Genomic DNA, 6,764 nt, shown 5'->3' on the forward strand with positions numbered 1-6,764 from the left:
TAAATTGATTGAATACACATTTCCATACTAAAGCTGAGACCACAATGTAAGTAAATCATCAGCAAATACGATATAATTAATGCACTGTAAGAACACTTGTTATATATGTTTCTAAGGCAGGTACCATCAATCATGACTGCATGTGTAAAAACATCATATTGTTAAGTAAAACATTATGTTCGAGAATATACAGTCATGAGAAAAAATTAGGACACCCTATGAAAACCTTTGTCTTCTTCAACATATTCAAACATATGGACATTTGATATTCATTTGAACAATATTGAAAAATTGAGGTAATATAACTAAACAAATACAACTGAAACAAATTATTTAAAAAATGATTGGTAAAATGTAATTAATAGAAATGCAATCTTCTTGTGAGGAAAAAGTTAGGACACCCCCACATTTAGTTCCACTTAAAATGCCTAAAATTATAATAAAGAGCACCACATCAGGTGCAAATGATTAGAACAGCGTTACAGAGGATTTTGGAGGAGCCTGTCCTATTTAAACCTCAGATATTTAGTTTGGTTTGCTCTTGATTGTTGAAGTGAGTTGCATCACCATGGCGAGATCAAAAGAGCTCTCTGAGGCCTTCAGAAGAAAAATTGTAGATGCATATGAGTCTGGGAAGGGATATAAAAAGATCTCCAAACTATTCGAAATTGGCCATTCCACTGTCCGGAAAATAATTTACAAGTGGAGAACATTTAAAACCACCACCAACATGGCCAGGTCAGGCCGCCCAAGCAAGTTCAGCCTAAGAGCTGACCGAAAGATGCTTAAAGAAGTCTCCAACAATCCCAGAATGTCATCACGAGACCTACAGGTATCTCTTGCCACAATTGATGTCAAAGTACATGCATCCACCATAAGAAAGAGACTGAACAAGTTTGCATTACATGGGAGGTGTGCAAGGAGGAAACCCCTGCTGTCAAAAAAAAACATCAGGGCAAGACTAAAGTTTGCCAGAGAACACCTAGAGAAAGACCAGAACTTCTGGAACAATGTGCTTTGGACAGATGAATCCAAAGTTGAACTATTTGGGCACAGTAAGAGTAGACATGTTTGGCGCAAAACCAAGACAGCATTTGAGAACAAGAACCTCATACCAACTGTGAAGCATGGGGGTGGAAATGTCATGGTTTGGGGCTGCTTTTCTGCAGCAGGGCCTGGTCAGCTCACCATCATAGAATCCACTATGCATTTTGTATTGTATCAGAGGGTGCTTGAGGAAAATGTGAGACCATCTGTTCGAAAGTTGAAGCTGAAGCAGATGTGGACCATGCAACATGACAATGACCCAAAACATTCCAGTAAGACACCCCTCGAACATCACACAGCTGAAAGAATTCTGCAAGGAGGAGTGGGAAAAACTTTCTCCCAATTGATGTCAGAGACCTGTAGACAGTTATAAGAAACGTCTAATTGAGGTTATTTCAGCCAAGGGGGGCAATACTAGCTATTAGGGCATAGGGTGTCCTAACTTTTTCCTCAGTAGGAATTGGCATTATTGTTAATTTTTCGTTAAATAAATGATTACAAAGTTACATTTTCATAGTTTTTTGTTCAATTACATCCCCTTTATCTATAGACATTGTTAGAAAGAAGATAACATATTGATATGTCCATATTTTTAAGAGAATAACTTAATATTTTGGGGGGTGTCCTAACTTTTTCTCATGACTGTAACCCTCAAAACCTAGTAAACCCTTGCTCTGCTTTTGTGAGGTCAAGAAATACAGTAGTTTGCAACACCTTTCATATAAGGGTCAAGAATAGTTCAAAATCTCTGTATAGGCTCCTCTCAAACTACTATACTGTACATAATGTCAATAATTCAATAGGCCCATTGATATAATTTCTTTCGATTATATTTAGAATTTCAGACTTGAGGTAACTTTCAACTCATAGTAGTGGTGTTGGAGTTGTAAGATCATGGTTACTAAACTAATATATGTATAGCTATTGTTGAAGAATTGAGTAACCTAAGCCTCAAATGAGGTAGATCATTAACATAAAAACATTACTGTAAAACACAATAAGTATATAAATTATCAAGATTATGAGATAAAACACACTATTGAAAAGAGGAATCTATATATGGACATTATGCAAGTGTTTACGATTGACAATAGTAGAGCACCTTTAGAGAATATAAGGTAGGAAGATGAACAATTGAGATGAGTGGGTTATTACAATAACTTGTTGTCCATTCATTTTCCAAGCCTATAGTTCAGAAGAGTATGCAGAGCTATTGCCAACACCCATCCTTGTGTCAATGGTTAGCATACAGTACAACATAAGCTAAAATGACAACAGCTGTGCAGTTCTATTGCAATACAGTATTTTGAATCACAGAGAAGAGCTGTGAAGGATGTTTGAAAAGAGAATGGTTTGCTTTATCAGCTTGCCTTATCAGATAGATTGGCAAAATCAAGTTTATTATAGCAGCTCATGAATTACAGAGATGAAGAAGAGTGTAAATGATTTAAATATCAGGTTATTTTAAGGAGGATCTACTATTATACCGTCATCACGTATTCTCTCACAGCAGAGAAGCGGGACAAATGTTGTAGCACAATTATATTTCGTGAGGGGGTGCTGCCTAAAATGCTGTGAGGGGGGTGATGATGTCTTTGGATGAACCTTAATTTAGAAATAATGAATGTCTTCATGGACACTTCATAAAATGATGTGTAGTAAATAAACTTAGATGAAGAAAGGAAGCTGCAGAGGTCCGGATGAGTCAGTTTAATCGTCTTTTATTAATCATAACTTCATCGTTACAATCCACGGCCAGATGTGGGGGGCTCCTGTACAGTCAATAATGTCCCCCCCTGTCTAGTCTAGCCGTTCAGTCTTTTATACAAAACAGCCTGCTTTGTCTTCCAGATTTGGGCATGGAATTCCCAGGTCTACGTTACTCTAAACATTTTCAACCTATACGATGGTGATGTTTATAGCCTTAACCAAATAAGGCTATACCTTATGGTGCTGTTCATGGTCTTAACCAAATAAGGCTATTCCCTATGGTGCTGTTCATGGTCTTAACCAAATAAGGCTACTCCCACCACTATCCCTCCAATCTACAGAGGTCAACTGCATGCTGCAACATTCCAAGGGCCTGACCCATCAGGCCTTCTTCTGGTCAGAGCAAAATACACTACATATTCCCCCCTTTGGGACTTATTAAAGTCCCAACACAGAGAAATTGTATAACGTTTACTCTAACCATACTGCATGTAGTTGTGTGTAACATGGTTCAAAGGGATATAAAAATAACAAGTAAACCACAAAAATTATTGTGAACTTAAGCCGTGGAAATTATCAAATAACAGTTCCTAAACAATAGACAGTCTATTCAATGTCCTATTAAAAGCTTACTCGTACATTAAGTCAAGCCTTACTTATATGATTAAAATAAATTGCTATGGACATAAACATACATAAGTATAAACTATTCTGTGATACACACATGGTCCCATATACGTTCAACAAAGAATAATAAAGAGTGATAACAATACTTCAAAGAATAACAAAGAACGATAAAAATACTTCAGAGTAATAAATGAATGACGAAAATACTTCTCTTCAGGTCTTCGTTGCTTGATTTACCTTTACCCGGGGGTCAGAGGTTACTAGCACATAACCCCCCATATGAGGACAATCTTTACCACTGCCTCGTTTGTGTAACAGACAGAGAATAGAAAGATAGAGAAAGACAGAGATTTGCTGAACACGAAGCCTCTAACTTCGAACTTCACCTCATCCAAAATGAGGATTTGCCTTCGGATCGTTCAACGTATGTAACAATGTCCGATGGTACACAGAGGCAGACGCAGTGTAGGGGTTAGGGATTGCTCCCGTTTATTCAAGGTAATAGCGATAATGTTCTGCCTTGGCTTTCCAGCCGTCATGCACTCGGTAACTTTCCAGTTGCCTGTCGACTTCTCCTTCTCTCGCTCCCAGCCCACCTCTCCTACTGAAATGGCAGAAGCACACACATCTTAAACATTCGCCGGCGAGACTTAATTCGCAGCAGGTGTGCAACAAAAGTCTCGCCGACACAACCCCGGCCACGGTCCTGTAGCTCCCTCTACAGGCCGAACGCTGCATGTCCCCCCACATACCCCCACCGCCCGACACAGGCCGACGACCCGACGGCCGACGACCTACTCCCCCCCCCCCTGCACGGGAGAGGAAGTCTGCCACGACCATCTGCGCCCCCGGTCTGTGCACGACGGAAAAGTTGAAGGGCTGCAACGCGAGGTACCACCGGGTGATCCTCGCGTTTACATCCTTCATGCGGTGGAGCCACTGGAGGGGGGCATGGTCGGAGTAGAGGGTGAAGGCGCGACCCAGCAGGTAGTAGCGGAGGGTGCCGATACGGTCCATGAGGCGCTGAAAAGTGGCTGGGGCTCCGAACAACCCGAAAGGGAGCACGGTGAACTGGAATAACCCGAGCGGAGTGGAGAATGCCGTTTTCTCCCGGGACACCGGCGAGAGTGGAATCTGCCAGTATCCCTTCGTGCAATCCAATGTCGTGAAGTACCTGGCCGTACCAAGCCGGTCCAAGAGCTCGTCGACCCGGGGCATCGGATATGCATCGAACTTGGAGACCGCATTAACCCGTCTATAATCCACACAGAACCGTATAGTCCCATCTGGCTTGTTGACAAGCACGATGGGGCTACACCAATCACTGCGGGACTCCTCGACCACACCCAGCTCCAGCATGGCTTCCAACTCCCGGCACACAACGTCTCGTTTGTGCACCGGCAACCTATAGGGACGCGTGCGCACCGTTAAACCCGGCTGCGTTTCTATATGGTGGTCGATGAGCGTAGTCCGACCGGGCAGGGGAGAGAACACGTCGGCGAACTTAAGCTGCAAATCTGCAACGTCCGCGGCCTGGCTAGCAGAGAGATGGTTATCAATATCGACCGGAGTGCTACCTTTCGATTTTGGGACTTCCGGACCGAACTCCTCTCTCTCTGGAACTATCGTAGCCAGAGCAACAGTGACCACGTCGTTCCATTTTTTTAGGAGATTGACGTGATACACCTGCAAGCTATCCCCCCGGTCCGAGCGTATAACCTCATAATCCACGTCCCCCATGCGACGTGTGACCACAAACGGCCCTTGCCACTTCGCGAGTAATTTCGTGCTGGAGGTGGGTAACAGTACGAGCACCTTGTCTCCCGGTGTAAACTCTCGTAGGGTAGCCCCCCTGTCATACAGGCGTTTCTGACGCTCCTGGGCTTGCAGCAAATGCTCACGTGAGATAGCCCCTAGGGCGTGGAGCTTTGTGCGCAAGTCGAGGACGTACTGGATCTCACTCTTACTGTCGCTAGACCCTTCCTCCCAATTTTCTTTAAACAGGTCTAGGACACCCCGGGGCTTACGCCCGTAGAGTAATTCAAACGGGGAAAACCCGGTGGAAGCTTGGGGAACTTCCCGCACCGCAAACAACAGGGGATCTAGCCATTTATGCCAATTCCGACTATCCTCGTGGACAAACTTCCGGATCATTGACTTCAAGGTCCGATTGAACCGCTCACAAAGGCCGTCAGTGGCCGGGTGGTAAACACTGGTTCGAATCGCCTTGATGTTCAACAAGCCATACAGTTCCTTGAGGGTGCGTGACATAAAATTAGTGCCCTGATCGGTGAGAATCTCTTTCGGGATTCCCACGCGGGAGATGACTTGAAACAATGCTTGCGCTACACTCCTGGCAGAGATATTGCGCAGAGGTATTGCCTCGGGGTATCGGGTGGCGTAATCTATCAAGACCAACACAAATCGATAACCCTGTGTGCTCCGCTCAAATGGCCCGATAATATCCATCGCAATGCGGTCGAATGGGTTCTCGACCAATGGTAAGGGCCGCAAGGGGGCCCGTGGGATGGCCGGGGGATTTACTAACTGACATTCCCGACAGGAGGCGCACCACCTACGCACCTCTGCCCGAATCCCCGGCCAATAAAATCGAGCCATTATACGGTGCAGTGTTTTGTCATACCCTAGATGGCCCGCCATGGGGTTGAAATGAGCCGCCTGGAAGACCATTTCGCGGCGGCTGCGGGGAACCAGCAACTGGGTTACTTCCTCCTGACTATGTGAGTCACGACTTACTCGATATAACCTGTCGCTGATAATCGCGAAATAGGGGTGGGCGCGCACTGTGTCTGGCCGTATCAAAGTACCATCAATTGCTATCACTTGGTCAAAGGCTGATCTGAGGGTCTCATCACGAGACTGCTCGAGGGGGAAGTCGCCTAGCAGCGGATAGTTCGGCGAGGAAGTCTCGGGGTGAGGCGCCCCCGCCGGCTCCGGCTCCCCGGCAGTGTCGCGAGGCGCCGCCTCGGCACAGAGCACCTTACACGCCACACACCTCCCTAGCTGTCGTGCACGCATCCCGGTAGCCCTCTTTACCGCTTGAGGAAACCCCTCCCAATCCACACCTAGAATCAGGGGATGCGTGAGGCGTGGGCTAACCGCCGCCTGTACACTATGGTTTTTCCCCTCAAAATGAATTTCGATAGCGACCAGCGGATATTCGTGAATGTCCCCATGCACACACCTCACCCGCACCCTCGATGCCTTCAACAGTGCCCCCGGCCGAACCAGGCGCTCCTGGATCATGGACTGCATACAGCCCGAATCCAAGAACGCCTGGTGCGTATCACGTTGTATCCTTACCGGAATACGATACGCCGCTCCTGGTCCGGGGGGAGGGCCCGGTATGTCGCCGATGC

The sequence above is a fragment of the Argentina silus genome (assembly GCF_951799395.1).
Source record: "Argentina silus genome assembly, chromosome: Y".
NCBI lineage: Eukaryota > Metazoa > Chordata > Actinopteri > Argentiniformes > Argentinidae > Argentina > Argentina silus.